This window comes from Columba livia, chromosome 11 (assembly GCF_036013475.1).
Source record: "Columba livia isolate bColLiv1 breed racing homer chromosome 11, bColLiv1.pat.W.v2, whole genome shotgun sequence".
Classification (NCBI taxonomy): Eukaryota; Metazoa; Chordata; class Aves; order Columbiformes; family Columbidae; genus Columba; species Columba livia.
Window position 1 is genome coordinate 16,199,086 of NC_088612.1, and position 15,438 is coordinate 16,214,523.

The 15,438-nt window shown below is 38.9% G+C and overlaps 1 protein-coding gene across 22 annotated transcripts in view; it reads right to left on the bottom strand.

Moving 5' to 3' along the window:
• OTUD7A (OTU deubiquitinase 7A) overlaps window positions 1–15,438 on the bottom strand; it is a 169,855-nt gene that overhangs the window by 123,491 nt on the left and 30,926 nt on the right. For 4 of the 22 annotated variants that reach the window (XM_065076076.1, XM_065076063.1, XM_065076068.1 and 1 more), the window contains exon 1: window positions 4,285–4,493. The exons of 11 other annotated variants lie outside the window; for them this stretch is intronic. The gene's annotated coding sequence lies outside the window, so the exon portion shown is untranslated. Of the gene's footprint in view, window positions 1–4,284; window positions 4,585–15,438 lie in introns of those variants that run through there. 7 more of the 22 variants (XM_065076070.1, XM_065076071.1, XM_065076078.1 and 4 more) reach the window with 7 other exon arrangements.

The following is a 15,438-nucleotide window of genomic DNA, read 5'->3' on the forward strand; positions in this document are numbered from 1 at the left end:
TAACTCAGTGTTTCAACTGATTAAATTTTCAACATACAATGTGAAACACACTGATTTTACTAAATGTATCATGAAATATTTGCAGACATGCTCACTCTGGAAAAAACTGGAAGTATTCAAAACGCTTTCAACAATAGCAATCCTCCATTTCTTCGATACATTACATGATAAATTACATTTGCAAACTATCTTGGAGCAAATTCACACTCTTTCCCTGGGATTTCTTTGTTTGTTTGGGGTTTGTTTGTTTGCTTGTTTTTCAAATTCAAATGTATTTCAAAAGTCTGAGAGACTTTAAAATATTAAATGAATTTATAAACCTTTTTAATAAAAACTAACAAGCAAGTTTGACAATTTCTTCATTTCAAGCCTAAAGCTTTGCCAAGGGTCCATCAAAGAGATACTAAATAGCTGCAGATAATGTCAATAATATTCTGCAGGAAAGCACTACAGCAAAGCACTATGACTGAAAATCACTGGTATAACCATTTCCTAAAATAAATGGCACTGACCTCAAATAGAACAAGAACAAAAATTTGAAGTAAACTGAGAATGAGACTTGAAACACATCACAACTAGCTTTGTCTCTTCAAACTACCTAAAGTCAGAAATACATATCACAGAAGCAGTTATGCTAAGAGAACAATATGAAACCAGAGCTATAAGACAAGTCTTTCCTATCTCCAGTATTTCCATGCTGTTAGATTTACAGTTTTACTCCCTTGGGTCAGTAGTTGTGGAATGACAGCTAAACAAAAAGACTAGAAAATATTTGATGGTGAAATAGTTGTATTGTTACATTCACATGCACACACTAATTAATCTGACTTTAAAATTAAACCAATTAATTACTATCAAGGATTTGAGGACAATTCTGCTATCTTATCTGGGGACACTCAAACTGCTCAGTTTTGTGTCATGCTTTGTCTTAGGAAACCAACAACACAGAAATACAGAAAGCTGCAGTGTAACATCTGTGCAACATTTGAACTGGTAAACTCGTGCATAAAACGACACTGCTGAATTTTGAGACCATTTAAGCAGCCAGGTTCATCTCCCAGTTTTTCACTAGGGCAGCACTGATCAATTTGTTCAGAAGGTCGCCATACCATTCAGCTCAATGCTTTGGACTAACTATCTATGAAGGCATTTGCATGGCTGTGCATATCAACTACAAATGAACGGCTAGACTACAAATCTTCAACAACAACAAAAGCCTTTTCTACTTCTTTCAGTCATCAATTTAATAACAGTTGCACCTGGTGTTTTAAAGGCTTGCCATTTCCTTAATGAAAAGTATATGTTTAATTTTTCGTTACCACGAGTCTCAAGATATTTTATGAAATTCAAGTCAAAAGGAAATTCAGATTTCATTATATTTTTTAGGAATACAGAATATATTAAACAGAATGAGACTTCTTTAAACACCGTGAGATCTGAGGTCTAGACTATTTGATGACAAATATTCTGCTAGTTCCCTTAGTCCTTTCCCTCTTTTAACTCCAACTTGCTCTCCAGCAACATAAAACTATCTGGTAATGCCTTGCCAGTGTTGCTCTCCTACTAAGAATATAGAAGTTATCTGAAATATCTAAATGCAATAATAAGCGAAGTAACAGTATGTGACAACAAAATGATACACACATTTTTTAAAGTATTTATGTGTCTATGTAGTAAATAAAAAATTAATAAAATACCATTTTTTTCCTCAAATAACACAGATATGACAGCAAGGAACTCATATAAGACTCTAAATGACATGAAAACATCACAGTGATTAGATTAAAAAGGTAGTTTTAAATTAAAACCAGATGTTCTACATTTAGTATTTCGGCTACTTAAAACATAGACTCCCTAATACTTTAAACAAGTAACTCAAAGGGCAACTACAGAGATGATTAGCACATGGGTTACATTGGTAAGATCTGAGTCGATGTTCACATGCCCGCGTGCATCCAGCCCTATAAAATTCCTGACCTGAAGTATCATTCACTGAAAATCTCTTCACTCCCTGTCCTTTCTGCTGAACCGGCCAACACGACTCTAAGGGAGATGAGGTGGGCAATGAAAGGTACAGAGGTAGGCTTACTATGAAGGCACTAAGCACCTTCCCATCTGCTCAGCCTACACTTAATTGAAGTCTACAGCATCCAGACATCAACACTTTTATTTTAATTTGTATTGGTAAACCAGCACCAAAATCTTCTAGATCCCATTTGCAAAAAACTTACCTTTTCCAAAAACAGATACATTATGATTAAGCAAATGATCAGTTATTTTTGCACTATACATATAGCAAATTATTAGTCTACTAGACCTGATCCCTACTCAGCCTCATACTCTTTAAAGTTATTATATTATATATTAATTAAGCTGTCATGAAGATGACTGGACTTCTTGTAAACTACAAACATAAAAACATAATATCACAAAAGAGGAAGATTCACAAAAACGTCATTTCTATTCCACATCATACCAACATTTCTCCTGTGTGCCCACACAGCCCATTTCTCCATAGCCCACATTGGTTCTATACTACACATCACAACCAATATTACAGCTTTATCAAAAGCACATAGACTTGTCATAGAAAGCATCCCAGAGGAAGGTAGGCATCAATATTCAGCTATATTCCAGATTCAAATGGGAAAACTCTAGCTTGCCTCTGAGTGAGCAGTACATGAATACCTGGGTGAAATCTGGCCTTCATCCATAGAAGGGAGACCCTTTAGTCAATTCACACCAACAGCAGCAAACAGAGCCAGATCCAGGCTTCACAGCCATCACACTCGTATTTAAATAGCAGATTATAAATAACAAAACAACACTCTTCCTACCAACAGCACTTTCAATTCCAGAAGCTTAATATACTTTGCTTTAAATCTGTGCCATAGCAACCTTTTTTAAAGTCAATGTCATCTGTAAAGACTGAGTTAAAATGTGGGCCGAATTTTCAGACCTTTGTTTCATTTGGATACAGAGCTCAGAACACAGTTTGAGTGCCACCCTAGATGTTATTTGAGTTGTATTATGCTGCGTCCATCAACATATTTTAAACCAGTCCACTGCAAAATACTTGTCCTGATCATCAGTTTGAAGTATTTGTCTGAGATGTTGAAGGTCAAATGAAAAATGTGAAAGGTTTCTTTCTGTTCACATTAAATTTATATCTGTATGCTAGAAACTGTAGCACTATTCAGGCCTAGGGAGAGAAGCCTCAAGAGTTTGTTAAAATATGACAGCATTATAGTTGGTCAATTTAAAGGCAGATCAAAGAGATAACAGAAGAGACCATTCCCTCTTGCAGCATGGAGCCATATATGTCCACATAGCCATGAGTATCACTGTGTGCATGATACTGACCAATGATGAGGAACTTACTGTGACAGAATGACAGAAAAAGTAGTCAACAATTTATTCTTTTATTTTCAGCACTGGCTCCCAAGGGGCTCTGCATCTTTATGTCAGATAGATACTTAACGAGGCTCCAGAAAGAGCTTAGAACAGACATATTCCTACAACCTCCAGGGTAAGCGTAGGGGTAGTGAGCTTTTTAAATTTAGATTATGTAAGGTCGTGTGCCTTGCTGCATTATGTTTTATATGCACATTATATCTCATGGCACTGTATGGCACCCTGTGAACTCCAAATGATTATTATTCACACGGATTCTGACAGATTTCCTCTTGTAGCTCTTTGAGAGAAAGAATAAATATCATATGCATGCTTATATTTATCAGAATGAGGTCAATCCCTCAAACGTCCTGACAGGGTCCAAAAACCATAGAAGGAGATACCACCTGCCCCAGTCGGCCTCTTGCTCGAACAGCACTAGCCCACCGGCCAGGGAGCAAGCTCATTTCATCAGATAAAGCCGCGAATGCAGGAGCGAAGCGAGGGCCAGAGTCTGCAATGCAGAAGCCTTTCCCGAAGCTCATCAATGAGGTGGGGGAGTCGGGGCGGGGGCAAAGCCAGCAGACCTGCCCGCATCCCCACCGCAAAAAAAGCGAGGCACGCAGCGGGAGGTGTTTCTAAACGCCCGGCTTTACCCTTACCGGCTACGGCCGAGGGCTTTGCCCTCCGGTCGTCCGCTGCTCCGCACAGCGGGAACTTCTGCTGCCGGGGCGGAGCGGGCAACCCGCAGCCAAGGACATCGCTGCGGGCCGGGCCCACCTGTCCCACCTGCCGCTCAATGACACCGGCCCGGCCGCCGCGCTGACCTGCCGCTGCCATGCTCCCGGCCAGGGGAGAGGAGGAGGAGGAGGAGGGAGAAGCAGCTCTTACCTGCTCTCGCTGCTCCTCCCGCAAGCCCTTACTAACCGAGCTCCATCTTCCTGCGGCCAGGGAGGGGGGAAAGGGAGGGGAGTCAACCCAGCCGCTGCCGTCCCCCCCAGCTGCCGCTTTCCGTCACCGCTGTGCCCCCGCCCGCGCCGCCCGGCGGAGCGGCCGCCTCTCGCCCGCCCTGCAGACGGCACCAGGAGACGGAAAGCGAGACCCACCTCCCGCCGCCGCCTCCTTCCCATGAAGTCAGCGGCCGCAGAGCCCTCCCCTCGGCTGCTCGCAGCGGCCCGGAGAGCCGCGCTCCGCCCTGCGCCCGCCCCCGCGGCAGCGGGCCCTGCTGCGCCGAGCCCGCCGGCAGCGCCACGGCGCCGTCCCCGTCGTCCCTCGCATGCCCTTTTTGCAAGCTCGGCCTCAAAGTCCCCAGCCGGAGAAAGGGATGGGAGAAGTAGGCGGCAGCGCACGGCCCGACAAGAGAGGGTGGCAGCCGCCCCTGCAACACGAGCGCTCCTCCGCCCCAGGGTGGTCTCAGGGGAGCGGGAGATGGAAAGAGTTCCTTTTCTGTGTCCATCCTCGCTCTCGAAATGACTGTACTTACTTTTGCCCACTGCAAAGAGGGTATGTTATTCTAAGTAACTGTTCTTCATATGACTTCTGTTTTGATCCTTCGTGTATTTGCACAAGGGAGAACAGTAAAATTAACGTCAGCCTACAGCACCTTCTCCCAGAACTTGGTTCCAGCTACTTTAGTACGCACTCAGGTGTATTCTATCTCAGTTAAGACTACCTTCCCCACACCAAAGCAGTCTTCACTTCCACTCTTCCAGTAACACTAGAAATGAAAAGGAAATGGATAAGGAATACACCTCTAGAATTGAGCATTCCCTTTTTCCACTTACTATGACAAAACCAGAAAAATGCAAGACTAAGAACTAGGCAAATTTGTGGGATGGAAGGAAAAAAAAAAACAACCCAACACACAGCTACAGAAATATCTGTCCAAGAAGAGTCTCATTCTCTAGCAACACTAAGAATTCTCACCTGAAATCAGCCTACTACAGATGGATCCACTAAATCTTTAAGGAAAAAAAACATGTAAACAAAATGTCATAATACGTTTTGCACAAACACAGAACATCTGGAGAAGTACACCTGGTGATGTGTGAAGAGAGTTTTGCAGATATGCATTTTCATATCATAAGCAAGTAAAGTTTGCTGGTTAGGGAAGAAAAACAGATCAGTTACATTCTGGTTCTCTGCTAGAACCCTGACATCAGCTTAGAACACTGTTGAAATCCCCAAAAGAATCTCACCTTATCATCGAAAAATATTTCCTTTTGCATCTATTGAGGAGGACAGAATTGAAAACATTTGGAAAAGTTCCTGGCTGTTCCATGTATAACCTTTTGCTGCAAATGCAATGAGCTACCAGCTTCTGGCACAAACCATGACAGGCAAAAAACACAACAGTTTTGTCCAGTACTGTTTTAGGCCTGCATAAAATGAACTCTCATTGTTTGCCCCTCCCATCCTCTACTCTCCTGAGAGAAATTTTTTATGCTCATGATTGGGGATTTGTTGGGCAAGCAGAGTTCTCTGCTGTGCTCTCAAGTTCCTCCCAAAAGCAAAAAGTCACAAGCAGAACAGTTTCTTAGTTTCTTCACCAATGTGATATCCAGCATTGTTTAAGTGTGGCAAAGAAAAATAAATTATTAAATGTGTGGATAATACACTCAAAAGAACCATAATTACAGAAAGAGATACTTTTTTTTTAATGTGATTATCTGTACGGATTGTCCTCCAGGTGATTCCCAGAGTCAGAGTTCTATAAAATATAGAACAGTTCAGCAGTTTTGCCAAAAGAGCTCTAGACTATTTGCCTTGCAAAGGAAATCCATTTATGAATACGTGAAGAGACCCTCAGGTGGCTATGTCAGAGCTCTCAGGAGTGAAGATAGTGTGAAAACACTCACAGAGGCTGTATAGGCCCAGGGCTCAAACCACGGTTTGATAAGAAGGCTCAAAGTTGGCCAAATGGTGATATAGAGTCAGAGATTCATTTAGATGGCTGCTGCAAAAGAACTGGCCAGTTCTCTTTCAGGCAAAGCCAGACAGAATCTTAGCAAAGGAAAGGGCAGCTAGACCCAGGCATGCAGAGGTTCTCCTATTGAGGCCTGAAGTTTCCTCATTCTTCATCTTCTCTTGCCACTAGCAAAACTTTCTTTTATGTCACCATTGTGGGAAAACAAACATGTTTCTAATAGTCAAAGTCCCAGATGAAGTGTGAAAATGCAGAGGGGCTGGATCTAGGTGAAGTGTTTTCATACTCTGGAGTTTACACAGATACACTATTTTGGTATAATATCCTCTAAAGCACAGAAACCACACATCGAGTTTCCATGAGTGTTAAGGCAGTAAAACTCCATTTTCTTTCATGGAAACAATATCTGGGCTGCATGTTTAGTTTACTTTTCAGTTGCATTGTTGCTGGCATTATGGGATAATGAGTTGACAGTTCAATAATGGCATGTATTTACCTGTGATCAAAATTACTGCTAAAGAGATTTTTGTTAATCATTAGAATGAGATGACAAATTAAATTTCTAGTAGCCATACTCACACTAAAATAAGAGCAGGACAGTAACTGAAAGAAAAATAGTTTAAAAGGAGCAGCCTCTCTATAATAGCAAATTTTTACTACACAAATGTGCTGACATGAATAATTGCAAACCATTTGAGAACATTTTATATATTCCAATTCATAAACTTGGATTTATTTTTAAGTATATTGCAGTCATAAAATAAATAGATAACAATTTATGAACCCTGTAGTTTTCACTTTTTCTACGTTTGCCTTTTTATATTTTTTAAAATTTGTATAAGATATATACTTTTATATATATATATATTCTGAACTTAAATATTATATATACATAGTAATGGTGATGGCTATATCTCTACTCCCCCACCAAAAAACAACAAAAATTAATAATTACTCAAGAATTATGCATGTGCTTAAAGAGGAAAAAAGAGTCTGGGCAACATTTAAATTAGAAATAGGGCTAAAATCACCAATGCGTAGGTGTAAAGAAAGTTCATTTTACTAGTTTATTTCCAGATTCTCTTGCCTTGCTTTATTCCCTTCTTCAGGCATAGTTGTTTTATCTTGGCTACGTATCTCTTGCCCTCAAAATATAAATCATAGAGAGGGACAGGTGCTTGTTTTCCCTTGTATTAACAGGATGCCATTGAACAAGCCTTCAGGTTGCTTTTTCTCAGGAGGGCTTCTTTATAGTACAGCATTTGCTTTCCCACAGTACTGCAACAGTAACAGCAACCATATGTATGCAGACTGTATTCCACAGAGCCCTGAAATGCTTGTTTTATAAATGCAGCAATTACGCAGAGGTTAAATAATTTGAACAAGAGGACATTTATTACTAGTCTGTGTAAAGATGACATGGCATCTAACCTCAGGTCTGCTCATTATTCTTACAAAGTTTTGGAGCAAAATATTGAAAATGTTAGCATTTAAATGTAAACTTGTAAATATCATGATCTAGCATTTCATCACCTCTAAGATGTTCTGCTGTTGGTATTGACAGGCAAAAAGGTCTCTGTCACAGTTAGTATGATCTGCCTAGAGTTTAAAAAAAAAAAAAAGGTCAGAGAGTAAGGTATTAACAGCTACTTCAGCTGCTTGCTACCTTATAGTCATTAGAGACACTAGCTGCATAAAACCATCAAGTTTGCTTGCCCAGATCCACAGCCTCTATGGAGGATTCTCATCACCCTCATAGCCCCACTCAAGTCCTTCTTTCCTTCTCTCCTACCATCTGTCATGCTTCTGCCTTCCAATGGCATAAAGCTATTTGTAAAGAGAAAACAACACATATTGTAGGCATCTACAATGCACATTATCCTCTCTAATTTCAGTTCTAATACTTATTATCCATTCTGAGCCTGCAACGAGTTACAGAGATTCCAGAAGGGACATTAGGTGAGTTCTGAGTGGACCGCTTACACAGCAGAGTGAAGGTAAGCTTGCAGTTATATTCCCCAAAAGATAAGAACAGTAGGTTTTATTCTTCTGGACCTTTTTTAAGAGTTCTAGATAAACAACTTTGGCAGATGAAACTCTAATATTTCTCTCTCTTATACAGTAAATATGCAGAAAATTATCTTCTATGAGGCTCCATAGAAGAGTGTCGGACTATAGTGGAGTTTTTTGTTTGGTTGGAGGATGGGAGGGGCGAGGGAGTGGTTGGGTTTCTTTTAATGCTTTGATGAAAAGATTCACAGGAGTATCTTGTGATGCCTATGACTTTGTAGAGATATCTAAAGCTTCCAAACTTCCGTTTGGTCCTCAAAGTTCTATAACAGAAAGCCTGTAAGAGACAACTACAATTAAACAGCAAATTAAATTCTACAAAACAAAAATAAATTCTACAAGACAATCTGCAGTCCAAGTCATCCTTAGGAAGTTCATGAAGTGTGCAAGAACTTGATGCAGTTAATTAGCAATTGCATTCTTTCTAATATAAGTAATTTAGAAAAAAAATTACTTATCTTGAATATAAATGGTAACCACAACTTTCAGTGTTCTTATTACTGCTAATATCAGGCTGCAAGATCATTAGAGACCAGGTACGAAAGGACAAGACAACAGCGAGTTGCATCTTACATACAAATGCAATAAGACATTTATGCTTATAGATCAATAGAAAGTTTTTCAGAAACTCTATCTTTGTCTAGTGAAGTGAAGACACAGTCAATTATCTCTAAGAAGAAAGAGTCCTCTAGTCATCTTTTAAGATTGCTACATGAGCCCTTAACGATACTTTGGTGGTAGCTCTGCAGCACCTAGAAGAGTTTCTAATTAAAAACCCCTTTTTATTATTCTATTTGGACAAAGTAATTTAACATACGGTATCCACAGAAAAAGATTTTGTCAAAGGCCTAGGAAAGTCTTGTTTAACTCTAGATGTAAAAAAAAAGCTGTAAAAGATGTAAAAAATAAAGCCACACACACCAAAGTCAGTTGAAAAGGCAAGAAGGACATATCTGAGTTATGAATACCTCAGAAGATTTAACTTGAACTAGAAATGAGGGGAAATAACTTTTCTTTTTAAACTGGTTTTGAATAATTGTAGCTAACTACTTAAAATTAAGGGGTTTGTGAGTTGTTGCTTCTCTGCCTTCTGTTCATACAGATCAGATCATCAGCATTTTAGCCACTGAATCCTATACTTTTTGAAGCACATACGCTGCAGGCCAGGACAAAACACGGGTGGGGGGAAGAAATCAAGCTGGTTGCCTGCTCCTCCTCCTGACCTGGCAGACTGGGACCCAGAAGGGGTAAGTTATTACCTAGTTAATTTGATTTTTAAAGTTGTTCTTATTATTGTCATTGAAATCAGTAGCATTTCTTGCCAGCCAATTGCTTTTATTACTTGCTAACTCTGTAAATATCTGATCAACAAGAACACATTTTTCTATCAAGTCAGCTGGGAAGTTTATTTCTCCTGTCATTACATCAGATTCTTATTTTACAGCTACAGACAGATTGTTATCAGCCTTCAGAGGCTTTAAAAATACAATATGGTTCCTGGCACTCCCAAGCAGACTGAGAAATGCCACCCACACAATTAGCAACACTTTTTTTTTTTTACACAGCAAGCAAGTTTTGTTCTACAGATGTTTTGGAGTTAATTCTGCAGTGAAATCTGGCACAGAACAGAATCCCTAGTGCTCTAATGCATGCCACTTTTATACTGAACTTTACAGCAAATCTGCAATGCCTTTGCTGCTTCCTGGTGAGAAATAGGATCACTTCAAATATCCCTCAGGATATCAAACTTACGCCACTTCAGTAGTACATGCCTGTATCTGTACTTCACTAACTAAAGGCTCTCAGTATGAACAAGGTTAGCCATCACAGAATATTGCAAAGGCAATACCTTGCTGATGAAAAGCCTAGACCTATAAGCACTTGGTGTTACCGATACAGTTGCACATACTTCATACATCTCTATTTACAGACCTGTGATAAGGAGCAAAATATTCCACTTCTAAATAACCCTCCTGGCATGTATGGAAGGTCTGGAAGTTCTTAGTGACAGATGAAGGTGACATGACTTTTCAGTTATTTTCTTTTTCCAAATCAACTTGAGTGGTTAAAGAGTCAGCACTATTATGCCTAAGGAATACAGTAACCATTCCTAATTTAGAAATAGTCAGGATTCCTAGAGAAAAAGCTTTGCTTTTCAACACTGACCATACTTTTGGCTGTCATTTGAGGAGCTGTCTGATTTGCAGAGTAATTGTTTTTTGGTTTTTTGTTTTACAGATCTAGGCAAAGGCACAATAATACTGTTTCGAAAACACAGAACCAGTTAGCAGACTTGGGACATTTCAACTGGTTTGAAAAGAAATAAAATACTACTGTTAATAACTAAAAGCTTTTGCAAAGTCATAAGAATTAAAAGTGGGAGATATATTCTGCTCAGTTTGCAGGACCCTTTGAAGTAGCAAACAAAACCTTGTCTTTGAAAGGCAGTGGTGATGACAAATATTTTACTACTGAAAAGTAAATTTTCTTCTGCATTATTGTGTTCAGCCCAAGAATGCTATCTAAGGGCAGAAGCTGAAGAGACTCAGAAACATGGAAAGACATGGAAAGACTTGAGGAGGCACTACAAGATATGTAGTTAGTAAAAAAAGAATTGTGGTCTTCTATTACTATATCCTCACAGTGGAAATCCAAAGGAATATGAGGTTAAACTGAACCCCAGTGACTGGAATTACAATACTTCCCCCTCTCTTTCAATGCACTGGAACTCCCTTTCAAAGGCCACTGGAATTCAAGTTCACAACACATCTGAGACCAAGAAATTAAAACAAAGACTGGACAGCCAGACAGCTCTGGAATTTTCAAAATTGCTTAATGACACTAAGTGTCAAATTCTCACAAAAAATATACATAGAAAGAAAATTATCAACAATTATTTTAATCTATTTGCTCCTAAGAGAATTTAATTTACTCATCCTTAAAAGAAAAACACTATGAACTGGTAAAAGACTTACTATGGTTATTCCTGCCAAGCAAAAGTTTCCTACTCCCATCTCACCAGCACACCAAAGTTATATGTCTAATAAAAGGTGTGGCCTTCTCTGTGATACAACATTGAAAAAAGATGTAAGTTTTAATCGCTAAGAATTCTTCAAAGGTCTTAATCAGCCTTTAGTCATGAAAGATATTTAGTTGTTTTAGTTAAGATTAACACTCAGTTCACACATTCAGTTCTAGCAAATAGAACATGAATCTGAACAGTTTATTACTACCATCTTTTTTTTTTTTTTAATTCTTAAACAACTAAATGCAATCCTGCTAGAATTCCTACATCATTATTTGAATTGGCAACAAAGCAAATCCTGAACATGGCTGTAAGACTAACTTAATGGTCCAAAGATTGTGTCAGACTTGAAGCAGAAATTATACATCAGTCACAGTGAATTAGCAGTTGTCATAGGGATGTTGGAGACCATTATTCCCTGTGTGCACATGTAACTCCTACTAACATTAACAGGGTTACCAAACACATTGAGAGAAAAGCTGGCCCAATTATGTGAACATTGTTGAAAAAGATTAACTGATTTCTCATGCTAGATGGATAGAATGGAAGTTTTCAACACTGACTCGTTGAAGAATATATGAGCACACACTGCTATTAAATGAATGCATGGAAAAGGATTGAAAGCCTGCCTTCGGAAACAAGGCACTTACAAAGGTCAATATCAAACCCCAGGAATCCTCTCCTTCAGAGTCTGGACAAACTACAGCTCTGGGAATGAGGCCATGGATGCATGCCATGGATGCAGGCATGATTAGCCACACACACAACCTAATCTCTTCAGGGAATACTAGTGACATCCAACATAGGAGCCACCTAAAACAGGTGTCCAAATTAGAAGCCTTCAACTCCTCATATAGTCAATGGAGCCTTCAGAGGGCTCACAAATGTAACTCTACCACTCTCCATTGAATATTAAAGAGGACCAGACTGCTGCTGCAGCTACTTAAATCGAAATTTCCACCATTTCCACCAGCAGTAAAACACAAACTGATTTTTCAAATCCACAGGAGGAAAATAACACTAAGGAAGGTATTAAATGAAAAACCATAGAATACCTCTCATTTAAGCAATGGCACAACAGCACAGTACATGCAGATGTCAAGGCTACCCAGGCTACCTGATGAACAAAACTGAAGGAACATGTCCCTGAAAAAATATTACCTGCAGAGAGATATTACCTCTAGATTTTGCAGCAAAGAGTTAAAGCAAGGTCATGAGATTGAGAAGTCTGACGAACTGAGTGCCAAAAGACATACATATGCATTCTCCCTTCCTGGAACATCTGCCACACATCTCATCAACACCCAAAGGCACATTTAAAAGGCAGAATGTGACCACTTAGAAGCACTGCAGTCACATGCCACGGCAGAAGAACCCAAGAAGCACAGTGCACTGTGTGTGATGCAAGTAAGTCAGAAGACTATGGAAGAAGATGGTATTTCTGAAAGAGCCTTCAAAGGACCAGCCAATGCATGGCATAGAAAACCTGTCCTATGCGGGTTTGTGACAAATCTAGTGACTGAGACTTTTCTATGAAATATCACAGCCCCATGTCATGTGAACAGTATGAAGAGCAGTGACTTTTACAGTAACTATAAAAATGAGAGGACAGAAAAAAAAAAAAAATTAAATACAATTTTCCCCCTTAAATAATTTTGACTTGTCACAAGGGAGAAAACAAACACCAACCCCCCAACCTACTCTGGTCAAGCTCCTTCGTGAGCTCTAACTTTTTTGATAGCTGCTCTTCCCTTCTGTCTGGCTAAGACTAATCAAGCAATATCTCTGATTTTTCTTTGACAATTGCTTGGCTACCCTTCTGGATTACCATTGCCTAACAGTGTGTAATTTTTGCTAAAGAATTATAAGAGATGTGATACTGGCTAGATGAGATTTAATATTCACTGTCAGTCATAACAGCTCTTTTTCCCATCCAAACAGGCAGTCTTGTTGGGATGACCGAATGCTTGAACTGCCTCTGTTAATCTTGAGGACCACACCATTAGTGACTATCATAAATGAGTAGACATTGAAAAGATATGCAAAAAGCCTGAACCATCATGTTATGCTGCTTTGTGGGCAGCCAAGAATTTCACCATGCATGATGCTTTTTGCATATATATTCATTTAACAGGATTATAATCCACATGTTGATACAGCATTTAGGTACCTGGGAAGGGGCAATAATAGTACTTCTTTTTCCTGGATTCACAATATTGCTGTAAAATAAAAATTGGAGTATGCTTCAAAATGTGCATAACTGAAGGAAAGTGCTCTAATAACAAAATTGTTTTCTTTGGTTAAGAGCTTTTTCATATAAATGCATACAGTACAATGTAAAAGCACATAAATATCTGACAAGAGGCAAAAATAAGTCTATGTAATGATACTTTCATGAAGAACTTCTATCCACATGAACTTGGAGAGAGAAAATACCCAAGTTTAAATATGCAATATTTTTCAGGGGTTTTCTATTTTCCTGTTGCTTCCTGAAAGAAGCTCCAAGCCACTGGCATGAGGGGAAAATATTCCATATCCACAGAGAGATAAGAGTTCTTTACCAAGCATAGTGATCAGAAATTCAGGTCCTACTGCAGCCATGGTAGCCTAAGAAGCACAAAATTAGGTGGACATAGAGCTAGTTTTGCGACTGATAGCTAAAGGGCCAGGAACATTGCAGAGCACTATGTATTTCAAGACCAGTTCACGAAGGTAGAGTGTTTCTTCCTTTCTATCCCCCCACTTTCAAAAGGCAATTAGAAGTAGCAACTCAAGACTACAAAAAATAATATTTCTCTAATTCAAACAAGAGATGCTATAAAATCAGTCCCTAAATCAGTCTTTATCTTCATTACTTAGTTTTAATAGTTCATTTAATGTCGTATAATAATTACTTGGGCAATAAGGACCTAGCCAAGTTTGGAATCCTACCACAATAATTAAAGGGCTAATTAACACATATAAGGCTATCTGGAAAACAAACAAAACAACAACAATAACAAAAACAAACAAACAAAAACAAAACCCAAACCAAACAAACAAAAAAAGAAACAAAAGCAAAAAAACCCACCAAACAGCACAACAACAAAAAAACCCAACACAAACACCAAAAACAAACAAAACCCCCACCTGATTCCTAAATTCAATGATTTAGACATGAATAGAGAGAACTTAGGCCTGGGATTCAAAATCTGAGGATTTTCAAGCAAATTGGTCTTCATGTTTTCAGATTTTACTATACCTCAGCTCACAAATAAATGATCTTTGAAAAAAACCAACCAACCACAACCAAAACACCACACACAAAACCAAACACAATTACCAAAGCAGCCAAAAGGAACAAATGCACTGAGCTTAGTGCCAGTGAAGTATTTCTTTTCAAGTTTAGTGTTCTTTGGATATGGTTGGATTTGGTTAAATTGTTCATATCTAATGAGAAAACATTTTCAACGTGAGGACACTGTACCTGTTCTTCATCTAACTTGCTGTTCTCTACCACATCCAGCTGCTGTCTAGAACAGCAATACTTGTACCTTCAGCAGGATATGGAACTAAAGAACAGTGGGACTTTTTTTTCTGGTTCCCACCATTTTTTTCCTCTTCACAGTTTGACAGCAAACAACAGATCAACTTAATTTATATCCTAAATTAGAAACAAAGTGTCTCTCTGGTATTTTGGTTTGTTTCTTTGTTCTTTTTTTTTCATCACATTGAGCAGAAATGCCCTGAAAACCAAAAGTTATCACTAAAAAGAACCTGGACAAGTCCATTACCTCCCTGCTGCCCAGAGAGGCAGGGGCAAGAGAACTGCCATTTGGCAATAAACAGTCTCATGTTTTGGGTGCTCTAGCCTGTCTTTTTGTCCAATTATAGACTATTGGAAGGGTCACTGTCCTAACCCAAATTCCTGCTCAATCCTCTCACCAATATATAACAGAAAATAAAAATCATCACTCCACTGCTGCTGCCAAATATTTTAAAATAAAAAAAATTACAAACAACTTAGCACTAACAGGCAGTTAAT